Source organism: Euleptes europaea, chromosome 5 (genome assembly GCF_029931775.1).
Source record: "Euleptes europaea isolate rEulEur1 chromosome 5, rEulEur1.hap1, whole genome shotgun sequence".
NCBI classification, from domain to species: Eukaryota; Metazoa; Chordata; class Lepidosauria; order Squamata; family Sphaerodactylidae; genus Euleptes; species Euleptes europaea.
Genome location: NC_079316.1, coordinates 15783584 through 15804442, shown reverse-complemented (window position 1 = coordinate 15804442; position 20859 = coordinate 15783584). Strand labels below are relative to the sequence as shown.

The 20859-nt window shown below is 48.3% G+C and overlaps 1 protein-coding gene across 2 annotated transcripts in view; it reads right to left on the bottom strand.

Moving 5' to 3' along the window:
* Positions 1 to 19510, bottom strand: part of TBL1XR1 (TBL1X/Y related 1) — a 107323-nt gene extending 87813 nt beyond the window's left edge. For both annotated transcript variants that reach the window (XM_056849547.1, XM_056849548.1), the window contains exon 1: positions 19439 to 19510. The gene's annotated coding sequence lies outside the window, so the exon portion shown is untranslated. The remainder of the gene's footprint in view (positions 1 to 19438) is intronic.
* Positions 19511 to 20859: the final 1349 nt, after the last annotated feature.

The window sequence follows — 20859 nt, the reverse complement described above, 5'->3', positions numbered from 1 at the left end:
CTGAGGATTTACAAATATTAACTGGACTTTTGGATAATCTTATTTCTCGACAAACTCTTTCTACCATGGCGGGAGCCCCGCCGGAGGGTTTTTCCCTGATCCCAGATGCGGCCAGCTGCCAGGCTGAGGCCAAGCGAGTCGCTATTAGCACCGCTCTCCTCCTTGTGGAATGTACAAAGGACACCCCGGTAGCCACCTTGGCTCAAGTTTTGACCCCAACGTTTGGAGCCGAGGCATCCGCACTGGCGGTTCGAGTACAACCTCTGCTGGGCGGGGAACCTGACCCCATACTCTTGCTCCTCGAGACAGAACTTTTGCCGCGCATTACGGCAGAGGCTGCCCTAAGACTTGAGAACGCCAAAGTTCTTGCGGATCAGCAAGCCGCCGAAGCGGCTAGGATCGCAAGAGAGAGAGAGGCGGCGGAAGCAGCCAGGGCGGCTGCAGCAAGGAATCAGGCGAACGTGGACACGCGCCCCAAGGACTATGTACTGGGACTATCAGGTCTAACTTTTTCCCCGGCGTTTGTCCCGTCGCGTGCGACCCAACGCGCACGCCGTTTGGCTGACCGACGTCGAGACTCAGATGAGTCTGAAGACGAGGATTTATATGGGGATAGCTCTCAATGGGCCACGAGCTTCCGAACCAGTAAGCCTCATCTTACTGGTGGTCCAAGTGAGGAGGTTCATCTTTTACGAGCCCAGAATCGGGAGCTCTCCGACCGTGTTGATCAACTCCAAGAAGTAATGGAACTTATGCTTCACGAGAACAGGCAATTACAACAAACCCTGATAGCTCAGAGACAGCCCGTTCCGATACCGGGCCAGGGGGTACCCGTACAACCACCCGCTAATGTGCCTGCTCCACCCTTACCTCCTGGAGCTCCCGTTGCTCCTCCGCCCGGACCACCCGTGCAACCACCTGCTAATGTGCCTGCTCCACCCTTGCCTCCTGGAGCTCCTGTTGCTCCTCCGCCCGGACCACCCGTGCAACCGGGTCAACCCGCGCCCGGCCCTTGGAAGCAACTCAAATTGAGGACTACCTATGACGGATCTCTTGAGACTTTGCCTTGTTTCTTGCATCAAGTGGACAGTTATATGCGAGAACAAGGTCAACTTTTCCCCACGGAAGATAGCCGGGTGCGGTACGTAGCTTCCCTCCTGACAGGCAAAGCGGCTGACTGGATGGTCCTCCAGTTTGACACCCGCTCTCGTGCGATTCGTTCCCTCAACAACTTCATGACTGCCCTGAGAAAGAGGTTTGAAGACCCCTTCCTGGGAGAAAGAGCCAAAACGGAACTCTTACAATTAAAACAAGGCTCTGCTACAGTTCGGGAATTTGCCGATGAATTTCAGCGACTGGCAAGTAAAATTGTAGGTTGGCCCGAGACCACCCTAATCCATCATTTCAGGGAAGCCTTGCATCCTGACATTCTGAACTGGTCTTACATGCGGGGCGATCCCGATACCCTCGAAGGCTGGATCCTATTAGCCGAGGAAGTGGAAAGCCGCCGCCGCTTTATTTCTCTCGTCCGTCAAAAGCACAAGGAGAAGGGCACCCCAAAACCTCAACCCAAGGCACCACTGCTCGTCCCACGAAATCCCCCACGTCCGCTCCAGGAACGTGAAGCCCGATTTCAGAGGGGTGCCTGTCTTACATGCGGAGAAATGGGCCACTTTGCAGCCGTTTGCCCACGCCGCCAGGAATTATTTCGTCCCAGCACGACAACCCGCGCCCGAGGTCGTCCACCACGCAGAGGCACCGCGGCCACCCGCAGCGTAGCTCCGGGAAGGCCCACACCCTCTGCACTCCATGTCGGGGACCCAGCCTCCCTGCCTGCTTCCAACGACCCCGCCGGGTCTCGGATTACAAGTGCCCCATTGGGGGACAGCTTTCCCTCTTCGGATGAGGAAAACCCTTGGATTTCTCCAGCCTTAAACCTGGAATCTCCCCTCGACTTGTCAAAAAACGGCTCCGGTCTGTGGTGAATGGAGCATCTCCACAGACCTCTCAGGATCTTCCTATCAAACCGAATGCTCCTACCAAAATCAAAGAAGTGGACTCCACCGTCTACGTAGATGCAATTTTACAACAACTTAACGGAGGTCCACAAATCCCCGTCAAAGCACTAATTGACTCCGGTTGCTGTCGCACTCTCATAAGCGAAGCCACGTTTGCTGCACTCAGAGCCGACTCTGAGGCTTTACCCGCCCCCGTCCAATTTGCTCAAATGGACGGGAGCCAATTCCAGGGGGGTCCAGTTGATCATCGCACCATAGGGGTGGCAATGGGAATTGGTTCCCACTGGGAACAAATAGACTTCACTATAGCCCCTATCCGATTTGAAGTGGTCTTGGGAATTAACTGGATTAAAGGACATAGTCCCAGTATTGATTGGGAAACAAACACTATCTCTTTCGCTAGTCCCACCTGCGACCAGCATCGGCAAAATTTTGCTCTGCCATTTCCGCCCGTTCCAGCGTTAACCTCTACTGCCCCAGTACCACCGGCTCTACCCGCTGTGTACCGGGACTTTGAAGATGTCTTCGACCTTAAGGAATGTGATGCCTTACCCCCCCACCGGGCCTCAGACTGTGCGATTGAAGTAGTAAAGGACTGCACATTAACCAAAAGTAAGATTTACCCTATGAGCGCTTCCGAGCGCACTGTCCTCCGGGACTTTTTGGACAAAAACCTCGCCAGAGGGTTCATTCGCCCTTCGAATGCCCCAAACTCGGCCCCCGCGTTTTTCGTCCGGAAAAAAGAGGGCGACCTTCGCCTGTGCATTGACTTCAGAAAGCTCAATGCGGTTACCCAGACCAACGCCTATCCTATCCCATTAATATCGGATATTTTGGGACAATTACAGGAAGGCCGTGTGTTCTCTAAATTAGACTTGGTGGAAGCCTACTACCGAGTCCGTATCCGCGAAGGAGATGAGCACCTCACTGCCTTCTCTAGCTGTTTCGGAATGTATGAATTCCGTGTAATGCCGTTCGGATTAAAAGGGGCCCCGGGGGTCTTCATGCAACTCATCAATGAAATCCTACATGACCTTCTATATCGTGGGGTGGTGGTCTACTTAGATGACATTCTCATTTATTCGAAAACTATGGACGAGCATGTGACTCTGGTTCTACAACGCCTAAGTTCTACAACGCCTACGTAACCATCAACTGTTCGCTAAACTAGCTAAGTGTGAATTTCACCAAAGCAAACTCACGTTTTTGGGATACATCATCTCCCACCAAGGTCTTCGCATGGACCCCGCCAAAGTCCAAGCCGTCCTCGATTGGACTCCCCCCACCAACCGTAAGCAAGTACAGCAATTTCTGGGATTTGCAAACTTCTATCGGGGATTCATCCCTAACTTCGCCCAAGTGGCTCTACCCATTACGGACCTGCTGAAAACTAAGGGAAAAGTAAGCTCGGCTGCCTTGCCCTCCGCAAAAATCCTATGGACTGAGCAATGCCAAGCCGCCTTTCTGGCCCTCAAACGCCTTTTCACTTCGGAGCCGGTGCTACGGCACCCAGACCCAAATCAAATGTTCATTGTGCAAGTCGATGCTTCCGATGTAGCCATGGGTGGGGCTCTCCTCCAACAAGGACCGGACGGTCTTCTTCACCCTTGCGCTTACTTTTCAAAAAAATTTGCGCACTCTCAATTAAACTGGCCCATCTGGGAGAAAGAGGCCTCTGCAGTTCATCATGCACTGACTTTATGGCGGCAATTCTTGGAAGGGTCTAAAGTACCCTTTGAAGTTTGGACCGATCACAAAAATCTAGCTGCCCTCACGGGGTCCCATAAGCTATCGGCGAAACAACAACGGTGGGCGGAGTTCTTTGCTCAGTTCCGTTTCACCCTGAAGCACGTCCCTGGGAAGCAGAACGTTCTCGCGGATGCCCTCTCCCGTTTACCACAATATCCGGTAAAACTCGAAAGACCTACCAACTCTCTGTTCACCCCTATGCAACGTGGGGCCCTACCTATGCTGGCTGTACAAACCCGATCCCAGCATCAACACACCTTCCCTAACTCGCAAGCTCCGCCAGCCCAGCCGGCTCCCCAGCCGCCACCGCAACAGACCGGAGTTCCCCCCCCTCCTACCCCTCCGACCGCTCAGCCGCCTGCAGTCTGCGCGCCGCCGCACGTAAGCACTGACCCTATAACTATTTCTCAGATCTCCAGGACCGACGGGGGGGCTCCCTCCAAACTCCCCATCTCCGAATCCTTTTTAACTGTTCTTCGGGACCAGTGCCTTTTAGAACGTTCCGCTCATACCCTACCTCCTGGTGTTTTGGAACAAGGGGGGTCCTGGTACAAAGACTCAAAATTGTATGTACCCAAAGCTCTCCGGAAGGACGTTTTACTTTTAGCTCATGGAGCCAAAACAGCTGGGCACTTTGGGTTTCTGAAGACCCTTCACTTATTGCGCAGACAGTTCTGGTGGGGGGGAATGCGTTCCGACATTGACTCCTTCATCCGCAGCTGTCCCGTTTGTGCCGCTGCGAAACGATCGCAGGGCAAACCCCCGGGACTGCTACAACCTCTTGAAACGCCCAGCAGACCTTGGGAAGTAATTGCTATGGACTTCATGACTGATCTCCCTCTCAGTGGGGGTAAAACTGTGTTGTGGGTTGTTACTGATTTGTTTTCTAAGCAAATACATTTGATTCCATGTGCAGGGATCCCCTCTGCGCAGAAACTGGCCCGCCTCTTCGTAACGCATATATTTCGTTTACATTCGTTTCCGCGTAAAATAATTTGTGACCGCGGAAGTGGTTTCGTTTCTAAGTTTTGGAAAGCTTTCCTCAAGTTGGTGGGGGTGGAACAGGGATTGTCTAGCGCATACCATCCTCAAACTGATGGTCAAACTGAACGTGTCAATGCTGTACTTGAATGTTATTTGCGTTGTTATGTTAACTACCACCAGGATAACTGGGTGGAACTGTTACCTTTAGCAGAATATGCCTACAATAATGCCATGCATCAATCCACAGGTTTTAGCCCGTTTTTTGCTGTGTATGGACAAGATTTCAGTCCCATCGTTCCTACAGATGATGTAGAGGGGGAGGGGAACCCCGACATTGCCTCCTGGGCACACGCCCTCCGTACCACTTGGCCCTGGCTCGTTAGCAACCTCGACCGGGCCAAACGTAAATACAAAGCGCAAGCTGATAAACATCGCTCCCCCGGGGGAGATCTGCAAGTGGGTGCTTTGGTTTACCTTTCCACCAAAAACCTCCGTTCCACCCAACCGTGCCATAAACTCAGCGCCAAATTCATTGGCCCTTTCCCCATTACTCGGGTCATAAACCCTGTCACAGTGGAACTGGCTCTCCCCAAATCCTTGAGGCGTGTGCATCCTGTTTTCCACATAAGCCTCCTCAAACCCCATGTTGCTTCTCCACGGTGGCATCCGGACCCACCGCCTGCGCAACCCATCATGGTGGGGGGGGAGGAACACTTCGAAGTCTCCAAGATCCTTGACTCCCGTATTCACCATGGCACTCTCCAATATCTAGTTCGTTGGAAACATTTCCCCCCTGCCTATGACGAATGGGTGCGCGCACGGGATGTCTCCGCCCCCGACCTCGTCGACGCCTTTCACATTGCTTACCCGGACAGGCCAGCCCCCTTGCGAACTGGGAGGGGGCCTTGAGGAGAGCAGAATGTCAGGTTGCTATCTCGGTTTCGTTATTGCCTCTGTCTCTGTGCTGTATTGTCTGCCCCCCAAGGTCGCATGCCTAAGCCTGGGAACTCAGCTCCTGGGAAACTGTATTCCTGCGTGTAATCTCCCGCCTTTCCTGCCTTATAATATCTCCCAGCTAGTGAGCCTTTCATAGCTGTCATTTTACTCGTTTGCACTGTATGCCTATTTGATCAGTAAAAGCCATCTGTTTGGACTCTATATGACTTTGTGGTGATTTCTGGTTCTGTGGGCCAAGGGCTGACAGAGTGGGGAAATCAACCCGGTTCTCCAGATCAGAGTCCGCCACTCCAAACCACCGCTCTTAACCGCTACACCACGCCGGCAACCAGCCAGAGTCAATTGTAGCTTGCGCAGAACCTCCGAAGTGGTGCTGCACTGAAGGCCGTTCCTCAAAACGAATTGAGTTAATATTAACAGCAGATGGAGAGATGGGACTCGCACAAGAGTAAGGCAGCTGCCCTCTAAGTAAGAGGCCAAACATTCCCACTTGCGAATAATATGAAAAAGCTGGTGCAATAGCGGTGGTCTGTTCAACCAGGAGACTTAACGTGTCTATGCACTGCCTGCCGGCCACCAATTCACAGGCAGTCGCTTACAGCATCCTCCTAGGCAACTTCAGCCAGCGTATCCAGTCTGGCTACAACGTTTGCATGGGTTAGCGCAACCGGCCATTAGAAGGGAAAAACCACTGGGGAGGATCTCTGACCCAAACTTGGCTGGAGTGAACGAGAGCAACACCGGAGCGCGCATTGGCTGCTCACTTCAATTTGGCCGGCTCGACCTCACACAAATCAAACATCTTCAACGTCAACTTACATGAACGTGGCGGTGGAAAGAGCCACCAAGCCACAATGGACTTATGGCGACCCTGTAGGGTTTCGAAGGCGAGAGATTAACAGGTGGTTTGCCATTGCTTACCTCTCTGTAGCGACCCTGGGCTCCCTTGGTGGTCTTCCATCCAACTACTGACCAGGGCCGACCCTGCTTAGCTTCCGTGATCTGATGAGATCAGGCTAGCCGACGTGAACGTAGGCAACATGAATGTAGCAGTCAAATCACTGCAAACGTATCCTCAAGGTAACCAGAAAGCATGTTGCACTGATGAGTTTTCCTTTCTGCATTTACACGTCGCCATGAAGATCACATTCAGTAATCATTTCAGTTTTATTTCTCACAAGTTTACGTTTTCCTCTAGGAGGTCTCGCTCAGACAAAATTCAGTGTGTATTTCAGACAAGTAATTTAAATACATGCTAAAATCAACGAAGTTACATACTTGAGACTTTCTCTAGGAAAACACCGGCAAAATGGCAAAAGTTCAGCTAAGAAAAACAATGCATAATGCAAGACTTCTCTGGCCAAGGATTACTTGTTTCTTGCATGTAGACTCTTGTCACATGAGGGCAAACCAAAGATCTTATCAATCAACATTCACAAGAGTTTATCTTGGAACCAAAACTTTAAGGTGCAACACGGCTCTCCATCTGAGAGCCAGCGTGATGTAGTGGTTAGGAGCAGCGGACTCCAATTTGGAGAACCGGGTTTGATTCCCCAGACGTCCACATGAGCAGCAGACTATAATCTGGTGAACCAGGTTGGGTTCCCCACTCCTCCACATGAAGCCTGCTGGGTGGACTAATCACAGTTCTCTCTGGACTCTCTCAGCCCCACCTACCTCACAAGGTGTCTGTTGTGGGGAGAGGAAGGGAAGGAGAGATAAGCCGGTTTGATTCTCCTTAAAAGGTCGAGAAAGTCGGCATATAAAACTAATTCTTCTTCTTTTAAGAATTTAAGAACACAAGAAAGGCCCTACAGGTTCAGACCAAGGCCCATCAAGTCCAGCAGTCTGTTCACACAGTGGCCAACCAGGTGCCTCTAGGAAGCCACAAACAAGATGACTGCAGAGGCACCATCCTGCCTGTGTTCCACAGCACCTAATATAATAGGCAGGCTCCTCTGATCCTGGAGAGATTAGGTATGCAGCATGACCAGTATCCATTTTAACTAATAGCCATGAATACCCCTTTCCTCCATGAATATGTCTACTCCCAACTTAAAGCCTTCCAAGTTGGCAGCCATCACCACATCCTGGGGCAGGGAGTTCCACAATTTAACTATGCATTGTGTGAAAAAATACTTCCTTTTATCTGTTTTGAAACTCTCGCCCTCCAGCTTCAACAGATGATCTTTTGTTAACTCAGCTCTTATGGTCAGTTCTGGCCTTCCCTGCTCCCTGAATCTTCCTGACTCAATCATCTGGATCCCGCCTGCTGGTTAGCGGAAGGATCTTTCAATCTGCTGCTTTGCTGCCATGGCTATCATGGGTATCTGCGTTCGAGTTTGAGTCATTGCAACACCTTGTGCGAACAATGACATCAAGCGGTGAGTTCAGGGGATGATTGCCCTGTTTATCCTATCAGGAATCAAGGGGTTTGGCACCGTGCTCTGTTCTAGTTCAGTAGCTCAGCTGAAATGCTTGAACTTCTGATGAACTGCACCAGAAATAGGAAGGGGGGGGGGAAGAACAAACTGAAACCTCATTTGGGTCCTGTGACTATTCAGCTTGTGCTTTCAGTCCTTCTCAACCTTTTGACCAACCATTTTCTTCTTTAATTTGTTTTCATGTATTTGAGACTCCTAAATGCGGTCCTTGTTGTATGCCACGAAAGGAAATTGCACAGGCAGAGCTTCTTTGCTCTTTTTTTGATGTTCTTCTCAACCAGCAAAACTCTGGGCTGCTTCACCTCTTGCCCTCAGGGCCAAAAAAATAATAATAATAATAAGACTTCCACAGTGTGCTGACCACATCTTCTCTGTATCATTTTAAGGGGAGGGGGGTCTTTGCAGACACAAGGTGATGGGGGCATGCACGCTGAAAATCCCCCACCTTCACCTTTTGACATGCTTTAAAAATGCTGGGAGCTGCCCAAGGTTTCCAACTGATTTCTCATAAGCCTTTGTTCATGGTGCATGATTTCTCTCTCTAGTATAAATGCTAAAGGTAGTCCCTTGTCCAAGCACCAGGACATTCCTGACCCATGGGGTGACGTCACATCTGGACAATGAATAGGCAGACTTTGTTTATGGGGTGGTTTGCCAGTGCCTTCCCCAGTCATCTTCCCTTTACCCCCAGCAAGCTGGGTACTCATTTCACCGACCTCGGAAGAATGGAAGGCTGAGTCAACCTTGAGCCGGCTACCTGAAACTGACTTCCGTCGGGATCGAACTCAGGTCATGAGCGGAGCTTTTGACTGCAGTACTGCAGCCATACCAATTAATGAAAGGGAGGCATATATGAGCTTTGTGGCCTGTCCAAAAGCCAGGACAAAACCAAGGGAAATTGTGAAGTCCAGCCTGACTAGTGCAGGGGTCAGCAAACCGCGGCTCCAGAGCCGCATGTGGCTCTTTGGCCCGTTGAGTGCGGCTCTCCAAACTTTGTTCAGAGCCCCTGCTCTGGCGCCCGCTCGCGCTGCGGAGCCGGCACGCCTGAGAGAGAGAGCAAGCGAGCGCGAGAGAGCAGGCGAGCGGGAACGCTGTCTCTCCTCCCCCCCCCCCCCGCCGCCGTGGAGAATGGCCGGGTCCCCCTTTCCCTTGCCCTCAATGGTTGGGAGGCTAAAGCCTCCCCTCCCCTCTAGCCATGCGATTGCTGGGCAGGCGGCTCGGTGGTTCCTGGCCCGCCCCGCCCATCAGCTGTTGGGCGGGGCAGGCTTCCTTTGGTATACCTGGCCTCCGGCTGAGTCCCATTGGGAGGCCATGTCTACCCACTGGCTTTCTTGGTGGTAGACCGGGACTCCGAGGAGGGGAAAAAGTCCCCCTTCAGAGGCCAGGTCTACCAATTGGCTTCTATGGGCCTCCGGAGGCCAGGTCTACTGCCAAGAAAGCCAATGGGTAGACCTGGCCTCCCAATGGGACTCAGCCGGAGGCCAGGTCTACCAATAAGCTTTTATGGCAGTAGACCAGGCCTTCAGACAAGGACTCCGGACGGGGAGGGGGAAATGGCAGGGACTTACAATTTAATTTTTATCAATAAATAAGATCACTATTAAGTATGATATCAAGTTTTATTCAGTGTACCTATAGTTTAATTAAGACTTAAAACTTTAATTAAAGTTTATTAAGTTAATAAACAGTGTACCTACCTATATAGTTTAAGTTTAAGAAATTTGGCTCTCAAAAGAAATCTCAATCGTTGTACTGTTGATATTTGGCTCTTTTGACTAATGAGTTTGCCATCCCCTGGACTAGTGCAAGGCCGTTCCAGAACTTTTGTGACAGCTACCAAGCAACACAGCAGTAAAACCTGCCTCCCCCCTGAAAAAGTCGGGCATCCTAATCGAAGCCGTCCAATTAAGGGACTTCTGGTTGCATTCCCAGTGGCGGGTTCATGAAACGTCTACTAGTTATCATATTGACAGCAGATGTCCAAGGTCTCAAGCTTTCCTGGACCTCCCTTTTGGGACCACTGAACCAGGAGTAACAGAGGCCTTTTGAAATGCTCGACTCTGAGTAACTGACCCAAGTCTATAGTTAGGGCAGCGTGTAGTCCATGGGTGTCAAACATAAGCCCAGGGGCTGGATCCAGCCCCTTGAGGGCTCTTATCCAGTCCGCGAACTACCCAAGGCAGCCTCCTCCCCCAGTCTCAATTACCAGACTGTTAACCAGATGCCAATTACCAGACTGTTAACTAAAAGAAAATACTGTAAGAGTATTATTGTTTTAAGCATGTTTTTATTTTAAGTAAAAAATAAAGTGAAAAAAATAATATAATTAATTGGCTTTGCCTATGTCTTTTTTAAAGTTTGTATCTCACTACCTGGCGTTAAAGTTTATGGTTCTCATGGCCCGGCCCAACAAAGTGACATTTATGTCATATCCGGTCCTCGTAACAAATGAGTTCGACACCCCTGGTGTAGTCCTTGTCAAACAAAATTATCATTAATGCCTCACACTGGGATGATCTAAATTCTGTTGCAAGAAAGGCTCGATTCTGCAACCTGCATAAGTTATGCAAACTGAGGGGTCGGCAGACTCCCTGGTGTGGGATAACTGATTCTGTACCTTTTACCGTTTATTCTGCTTTGGTTGGATACAAGGGGATCAAAGGGTCCATGTGGGGCATCAACACCCACCCACCCCACACACACACACACAACACCAATAGAAACTACATTCAACCACCTCTCTAGCATCTGAAATTTCCAGGCAATGCATCAGTACACTTTTAAACAATGTGAAAAGAAGATGTTAAAGCATCACTTGGAGTCATTTGGCTTTTCAGGATACTGCATTAAGGAACCTATTGATTTGATACATTAAGGGCCCGGAGTCTCACTATTTGGAAGACACTTATCCAATGAGGAACATGGGGAATTTGCAGATTTCTCATTCCCTTCTGAGCACATATTTTGAGGTCTGGTTGCGAGCATATTCCTTCATCTACTGTGAAACTAAAGTACTAACCTTCTGATCTCAGATGTTAATTGCTTCCAACTGTACTGGCAGAGTAGAAGTAGATGACTTCATTTTCTGTGGCATTTCATCAACCTATTTCTATAGCGATCAGCATCAGAATGTGAAGCATCTTGCAATTATCAGATTTTAATAGCAAGTTCTCCCCCTTTGTGGGGCTCACTATATTTATTTAGAACATTTATATCCCTCTTTATTCTGACAAGGACTCAAGGGGAAATAATTACAATAAAACACAGCCATCAGTAAAGCAACACAAACCAACAATAAATCAAATTTTAAATCAAACAGAAATTCAGGACCCCCCCCCCCCCAAGAAAAGCCTTTAAGAGACAAAAGGTCCTCTGGGATAAACAAATTTCCAGACATTGCTGGAAGGCCAAAATGGAGAAAGACTGGCTTCCAAAAGAAAGGGCTTAGAATAGAATCATAGAGTCAGAAGGGACCACCAGGATCATCTAATCCAACCCCCTGCGCAATGCAGGAAATTCATAACTACCTCCCCGCCCCCACACACCCCAGTGACCCCCTACTCCATGCTCAGAAGATGGCCAAGGTGCCCTCCCTCTCATGATGTGCCTAAGGTCATAGAATCAGCATTGCTGACAGATGCCCATCTAACCTCTTCTTAAAAACCTCCAGGGAAGGAGAGCTTACCACCTCCCGAGGAAGCCTGCTCCACTGAGGAACCGCTCTGACTGTTATAAAATTCCTCCTAATGTCTAGACGGAAACTCTTTTGATTTAATTTCAACCCGTTGGTTGCCTTCAGCCTCACAGAATTTTCACATCCTGGGGGCCATTGCCCCAAAGACCCTGTCTTATGTGCTGGCCACCCTCACCTCCACCAAATCAGATTCGCAAAGGAGGACGTCAGCACCTGATACCAGTTCATACGACCAGAGGTGGTCCTTCAGGTCCTTGGTCCTAAGCTACTTAGGTTTTTAAAGGTCGGAAACAGCACACTGAATTCGGGCCTAGAAACAAAGAAGGAGCCAAGACAGTCGACATAGCAGTCTCACAGTTCATCACAGCAAGTTCCTTGCCACCAAATTAATTACAGGATTTATAGCTCTCCGTTCAACAAAAAATATGTTCCTACAGTAAAAGACTCAAATGAAACAATAAAAATCAATAATCCTGCTGTTAGACATTAAATCCTAAAAACAACAACAATGAAAACGGGATCTGCCGTTAAAACCCTAAATCGGTTAACAAATCTACTTGCTAAAGGCCAGAATGAATAGATGGGTCTCCCAAGCCCTCCTAAAGGACCTGAATCCCATGAACCACAAAACAAAAGCTGAAATCTGAGGACTACTACAGAACATGCTCAATTGGTCATCGCCTGTCCCGCATCAGCTGGCACAACCAGCTTCGTCTACATTTTAAAGCATGTCTTTGTAGCCAAAAAGGCCACGGATGTGCTCGTTTTAAAAAGAAAAATGGAGATTCGAGGTTGCTGAACACTGAGACCCCACTCCACATTCTGGGATTCGTCTATGCATCCTCAAAATGGCTTTGTTTATATCACTTCTCCAAGCAGGAAGAAGAAGAGTTGGTTTTTATATGCTGACTTTCTCTACCACTTAAGGAAGAATCAAACCAGCTTGCAATCGCCTTCCCTTCCCCTCCCCACAACAGACACCTTGTGAGGTAGGTGAGGCTGAGGGAGTTCAGAGAACTGTGACTAGCCCAAGGTCACCCAGCTGGCTTCATGTGTAGAAGTGGGGAAACCAACCCGGTTCTCCAGATTAGAGTCCGCTCATGTGGAGGAGTGGAGGGAATCAAACTCAGTTGTCCAGGTTAGAGTCCACTGCTCTTTACCACTACACCACGCTGGCTCTCTGCACACTACAGTACACCAGGCTCTTCAAGACTGATTTCTGAGTATGTAATGTTTGGCTGCCACTGTTCATGAGCGAAAGCAGAAGTTGAATGGCACACTGGCAAGTTCCCTTTGGCTGCACCTGCTGCGTCTGACATTGACAATTCAAAGCTAAGAGAAACCTCCCTATACCATGTATGTTAAACTGCTATCTCTTTGGACCTCATTCTTGCTGTCTTCCATTGCTCATGGATCAACAGCCTTAGCGTGGTGTAGTGGGTTAAGAGTGGTGGTTTGGAGCGGTGGAAAACCGGGTTCAATACCCCACTCCTCCACATGAATGGCGGAGGCTAATCTGGTGAACTGGATTTGTTTCCCCACTCCTCCACATGAAGCCAGCTGGGTGACCTTGGGCTAGTCACAGTTCTGTTGTAAGCCGGTTTGGTAAAAAGAAACAACAAGCATTTTTATATGATCCTCTGTATAAATGACCACCATATAAAAATGACCACCCTGACCTGGATGGCCCAGGCTAGCCTGATCTCCTGAGATCTCAGAAGCTAAGCAGGGTCAGCCCTGGTTAGTATTTGGATGGGAGACCACCAAGGAAGTCCAGGGTTGCTGTGCAGAGGACGGCACTGGCAAACCACCTCTGTTAGTCTCTTGCCATGAAAACCCCCAAAGGGGTCGCCATAAGTCGGCTGCGACTCGACGGCACTTTACACACACATAAATAACCTTTGTAAAGACTGCAGGTTGCTCAAAGGCAGAGTGGCGACTACCTGCCAGTGACACGCCAGCATTCAATATTGTGGTCTCACAATATTCCGTCGTGGGAATGAAGGCGCCTTACAAATCATCAGAAAATATGCCCGTGCGGTATAGTGGTTAGTGCTCTGGTCTAGGATCTGGGAGGCCAAGGTTGGAATCCCCAACTCTGCCACGGAAACCCGCTGGGTGACCTTGGGCCCGTCAAACTCTCCCAGCCTAACCTACCTTGCAAGGTTGCCGTGAGGAGGAAAGGGAGGAAAGGAGAACAATGTAAGCAGCTTTAGGTCCTTATTAGTGAGATAGGTGGGGTAGAATCGTAGAGATGGAAGGGACCACCAGGGTCATCTAGTCCAACCCCCTGCACAACACAGGAAATTCACAACTACCTCCCCCACACACACACCCAGTGACCCCCATTCCATGCCCAGAAGATGGCCAAGATGCCCTCCCTCTCATGATCTGTCTAATGTCAGAGAATCAGTATTGCTGACAGATGGCCACATAGACTCCGCAGTTAGTGGCACATCAAGACGCAAAGTCTGCAAGGGCCGCATTTAAGGGCCATGTCTGAGAGAGAGGCTCTAAGCTACTAACCTCAAAGAACTGCCTAGGTGTCCTCTCTCTCTCCCCCCATGAACAGTTCTGCAAATACCAGCAGATTTAGAAACAAACCTAACATTATCCTAAACTACTGTGCAAGCCTTTGAGTTCTCTGGAACTTTTCATTAGGATGGATATTTTCTTTGCAAGGGGGAGGGGAAAAAGATGTCCCACACCTTGGTCTTAAAAGGCCTTAACTAGTAAACATCCTGTGGGAAACGCTGATTTAAAATGGCGCCAGGGTCAATTGTGTGCGTTCTTTGCAGTGCCCCTCTTGGAACATTTACTTGTTGAGTTCATGTAATATCCCACCTATCTCCCCAGTGGGGACCCACAGCAGCTGACACCATTCTCCTCGCCTCCACTGCACCCTCACAACAATCCTGTGAGGTAAATTAGGCTGAGAGGGTGTGACTGGACCAAGGATGCCCAGCAAGCAGAGAGGGGATTAGAACCTGGGAGAGCCAGCGTGGCGAAGTCATAATTTAAGAGTCTGTGGAGCTATTCCTAGAGAACATTAACCAGTTGGCCCTCTTCCAGACTAGACTGAGGTGACCCCTTCTCAAGTTGAAGGCTTGATCCAGGGTGGCGTAGTGGTCAACAGCGGCAGATTCCAATCTGGTGAACTGGGTTCGATTCCCCACTCCTCCACGTGACGCCAGCTGGGTGACCTTGGGCCAGTCACAGTTCTCTCACAACTCTCTCAGCCCTACCTACCCCACAAGGTGTCTGCTGGGGGGAGGGGGAGGGAAGGCGATTGTAAGCTGCTCTCAGACTCCTTTTGGTAGATAGAAGCAGGGTATAAAAACCAACTCTTCTTCTTCCCAGGTCCCTGAACCGAGCTCCCTACACACTGGCATGCCCATCTTCCATAGAAAAAAAAGGTCAAGATCCCCTGTGCAAGCACCGGGTCATTCCTGACCCATGGGGTGACGTCACATCCCGACGTTTTCTAGGCAGACTTTTGTTTTTGCGGGGTGGTTTGCCAGTGCCTTCCCCAGTCAACTTCCCTTTACCCCCAGCAAGCTGGGTCCTCATTTTACTGACCTCGGAAGGATGGAAGGCTGAGTCAACCTTGAGCCGGCTACCTGAAACCGACTTCTGTCGGGATCGAACTCAGGTATTTAGCAGAGCTTGGACTGCAGTACTGCAGCTTACCACTCTGCGGCACGGGGCAGGGTATAAAAACCAACTCTTCTTCTTTCCAGGACCCTGAACCGAGCTCTGTACACCCTGGCATGCCCACTTTCATAGAAACAGTGGCAAAAAAAAAATCTCTCTTTTAAAACAAGCAAATGGAGAACAGAAGCCAATGGGTCATGGCATTTTTCATCCAGCGGTGGCACTGCTCAACCATCAGAACGGAATAACCACAGCCAACATGAGTTCTGTCTCTAAAAAAAAGTCTGTTTAGTACAAGATTTCCCCCACACACACACACACAAGAAAAATCCTTCTGTTCCAAGCAGTAATTAAGAATCAGTTATCACCATTCCAAATAACAGGCCCACAAGACTTTACAAATGCTTTTTTTTTTTTCTGGCATAACCTGTAGGGGGAAAATTAGGACAAAATGCAATAATAACTTCAAACAGTCTCTTCCTGGTATTTTAAAATTTAATGAAGTGTTGGGAGTAGTTTAATACAGAATGAGTCATTTTTAAAAAAAAAAAGAGCTGCAGTAATGCAAAACAGTATTCCAGCCTTGGCCAAGTCACAATTCGCAAGCATGAAGTCATATAGGGAAAGGGGTAGTTTTCTGCAGGGACGGTAGGGCACAAAATCGAGCATTCTAAGAAAAGGAAGGATGCTCCGACGGACAGCTGTGGGGGGGAAGCCCTCCGCCCATGTCCATTCTACTTAGGCTGAGAACCATTTTAGCCACCTCTGCTATGGGGCTCTGCAGTTTTGGAAAGCCCGCAACGGGGTTCTTCTGAACAGCAACCAGAACGCGTAGCTGCACACACTCCCTAAGGCCTCTCCCGCCATTCGATTTCACGTTTTGGCTCTTCACGTGCAGGCAGTGCCAGACGTTCAATCCACCCTGCCAAGTACCGCCATTTAATGGTGTACAGATTGCGCAGATAAAGCCAACGCTCATTGGACTCGTGGCGCGTGCAAGCCTCTTCGTGCGAATGTTAAAACAATATGCACAGTGAGCGGAACGGGAGGGGTGAGGCCGGGCTCATGAAATCCCCGACTGTGCACGCAGCCGGGAGGTTTGCACACAGCATTTGAGACACGTGTGCGGTGGCTACCCTTCGTGGCAAGCTGCCCCACAGCACAGGGGAAAGGCAGGAATGACAGATTGTCTGACTCAACCCCTTAGACAGCCCCATGGCCTTCCTGTTCTTAGCCCACCGTATGTATGCCCTGCAACACCCCATTATGTAGTCCATGAACGGAGATGCATGATCATCATCATCTCCACAGCTGACAGAGGAAACATCTTTTGCTATAGAAGATCCAATACGAAGCCTGCGATGTAACTCATCTAAGATTTTGGAAGTAGGTTCTTCTGACTGGACATGTGAACAGGCTTTACAGGTAATGATTTACATAAAAAAGCACTATGCCTGCAAATTTTCTACCGGGAATTCATCATATGGTAACAACAAGCCAATTAAGAAAGGCAAAACTTGTTAGTACATAAATCTCTCCATAACCTCTGAGAAGACACACAACTTTGTCCCAAGGTCATCCCACCACTAGGCAATACAACCAAACTAGATTTCGATTTCACAATAAATGCATTTTCCAATTCCGGAAAACTCAGTCTGTTTGTTTTTTCTCGTTTCATCTGTGTTAATAAAGACTAAAAACCCAATTAAAAATGCAGTTAAAAATAATAACAGTTCAGTCACCTGGGCATGATTTCAACATTTATCCCCCGCCAATCCTGTGGATCTTTCCTCAGTCCTGTAAAACCCAAGGTGGCACAAAACCAGCACAAAGCTCGGAATCTGAGGTCAGCATCAGGTGAAAAAAACATGAGTACACTGTGGCCATACAGCATTTTCAAGGACATATTTACTAATTAATTGTGACTCATTTTGTCCACAGTGAGTAACATGTAGGAGGATAATACACTACAGACCAGTTCACAGTGCATTCCTGCGTTTTAAGGGCAAAAGCCCTTAGGAGGCCAGGAAGGGGCTGTGCCGGTGTTAGGGCCCCCCACACCAGTGTCCGGGCTACTTACGCCAGCGTTAGTGGCCCCAATACTGGCGGGGAGGCCCGGATGCTGTTAGGCGGCCTCCTGTCCCCTTTTGCCCCAGGTACGCCACCGGTGAGAAGAGCAAGGCTGCACCTGCTTTTTAGCAGGCGCAGCCTCGTTTTTCTCTAGGGGCAAAAAGCCCCATTTATAATTTTAAAAGCCTTTAAAAGGTTTTTTTTGTTAGTTTTCGGCACCGGGGAAATGGGTTAGGAAGCGCCACAGCGGCGCCTCCTCCCCACTGTTCCCCCATGCCGAAAGCTCAGGAAAGCAGTGTTAGTGTGATAAAAGTCTAATTCAGTATCCACATATTGTCCCATAGAGGTAGTCCTACTGTGGCTGTTTGTGACTTTCTGAGCAAATGATACACTTTCCTTTGTTTGCTACAAAAGTCGTTTTCTATTTGCAATTTTAATTCCCCCCCCCCACCTCTCATATAACAAAAACAAAGATATATGTGGTAAGGTGCACATCTCGTACCAGGGACAGAAGTAAATGTGGCTCTTTGGGTTGACGGTACCCGCAAATACGACTCGCCAGGAGTTGTGGAGTGATTACCACTGATGTACAGTTTCAACTGGGCACATAAATCTGCAGTGCCGTTTTGTTCAGGGTGTGATCCCTGGCTGGCCAGAGACACAACGCAAAGCCCAAAAGAATTCCGAAAGATGGGGGTACAAAATGTCATTTAAAGATAAATAAAAAAACAAAGCCCCAACCACGGCAGCAAATGTACACAACTCAGATTCACTCTTCTACTCAGAAATCTTTGAGAGCACTGCACGGCCTTAGAGCACACGTCCAAAAAGAAGAGGTTGAGCTAGAAAATGCTAAAATTACAAATATATAAATTTTAATGTGGTGCACGGTACAGTTAAAAACATAAGGCCTGTAACATAGGCAAGTCATTCACAGTCAATAAATACATGAAAACTCATACACATTCGATGTAAAATCTTACAATGACCAAAGAAGGACCCAATAAGGACCAAACGCGTTTCGGACTCAAAAAGGCCTTCCTCAGTGGTCAGACACAGAATTGTAGTTTAGTACACATCCTAACAATATAATAATATCATAATGCACAGTAGAAAATACATAAAAGCCCTTCTAGTATTGTGAGGCTTCTTGTAAAGTTATTTATTCCTTGTACACTAGAACATGGCTCCCATGTCCCACCGCATGTTATGCCGGGCTTCGAAGGATGTGTATACGTCAAGCAGTGTGTTAAGAGCACACGTGCCAAAAATCACAAATCCTTTAAAAAAAAAAAACCACTGCTTGACAACAGTGCTATAGCTTTTATGGAAATATAAAAAGGGATCGCAAAAAAAAAAAGATGATGTTCACGTGCACGTCTTCCATGCAGTTTAAAGCTTGTACAGGTCTAACAGCTGTCTTTTCAAGTTGTGGGGAATGCTTTCTCCCGAACAAAATTGTTGTGCCTTATACCCACCTTCACCCTGTGCCCGTACAACACACACAGTGGAACTGGAAATACACACACACAAACACAAAAGGAGTTCTGTAAATCCTGGTGTGAATGACAGAATGTTCTGCTTTGGGGGCATTCGTACCCTAATACATCAATTGAGCCAGAAGGGGAATGTAGGAACAGCTACCGGCTTTACGCAGATGTCAAACTTGGCTGTTAAATTCACCGTTAGCAAAAAGTACACTGCAATATTTGCCAACATCATTAGTTACAATTTCTAAAGCACCCTTTGCCAAGTAGTCTGCGTGTGTCTTCTCTTGAAAAAAAGATGTTAGAGATTTGTTTTCCCAAAAAATTATTTAAGAACGCTTCAGAAACTAAACCAACTTCACAGCGTGCAAAAGTACTTACCATTGGCAGTGCATTGATGGGTGGAAGGTTTCCTGACAGGAGGCTCCGGTCACAGGAAGGTGGTACTGGAAGAAGGAGGAAAGGAAGGTAAACAAAACCGGTTTCACAATTTTAAGAAAGCGTTCACACGTAATCATTCTGTGACAGTGTTGAGACCAGGGCGATTGGGAAAGCTGAAATTTTCACCTCCGAATTTTTAGAGGAGAAGAATATGTTAGAATTGTCACGTCTTATTCTGAAACGATAATGGGAAAAATCATTCACCTGGAGATAAATATTTAACGCTCAGAGTTGTTACGTTTGCCCTAGCCGCCTGCAGAACTAGGCAGAAATTTATTTTACAAAATGGGGTACCATGTGTGCGTGTGTGGGGGGTCACCCATCTTAGCTTGCAATATAACGTTCCTTTTATGCCATGCAGGTCACCCAAATTATGTATAAAATGATGTCTTCTCCAATTATAAATAAAACTTATATATGCATAGGCTTGTATCCCATGGAAAATTTCCATTAATGGGGGGAGTGCATTTTTTCCATGTTGCAGACTTTTATTTATTTATCTTCTTCCTTTATATCCTGCCTTTCTCCCCAATGGGGCACAGAGTGGTTTACATCATTCTCCTCCCCAACTTTTTTATCCTCACAACAATTCTGCAAGGTAGGCTAGACTGAGTGCTGACGATTGACCCAAGGCCATCCAGAAAGCTTCCAAGGACCAGTGCATATTCAAACCCAGATCCTAGTCCAACACTCTTAACCACTACACCTCACTGGCTTTAATTTTCCTCCTGCTATTGCTGGGGACACCCTGCCCCCAGGAGCATTTTAGGGAGAATTCTGGGCTACAGCAAGTGGGTGGAATCCCATACCACTGACCAAAATCCCTCCTGTTAGCAGAGATTTACTGCAGGGTCTAAGCTATGTTCCAATGCATGCAAAATGTTGGAATGAATAGCATCGATACAAGGATACAACAAAGAGAAGCCATGTGGTAACTTTGGGCCCCAAGTACAACTCTACCCAAGAACATACATGAAGCTGTCTTTTACTGAGTCTGAACATTTTGTCTACCAAGTTCAGATTTGTCTACTCTTATTGGCAGCGGCTCTCCAAGATCTCTGGCCGAAGTCTTTCATATCGCTGACTCGTTGATTCTTTCAACTGAAGATGCCGCGGATTGAACCTGGGGCCTTCTGCATGCCAACTAGATGCTTCTTCACTGACCCATGGCCGATCCAAACAATGTGTTACCTAGTATTGTTGGGACTGTCCGATGGGCCAACCAAATCATTGCAAATTTGGGTTCAGGAGATTATGGGAAGCAATCCTAAGCAGGTCTACTTAGACATACATTCCATTTTATTCAATAAGGCTTCTTCCAGGAAAGCATTCTCAGGACTGCAGCCTACCCAACGTTGTTG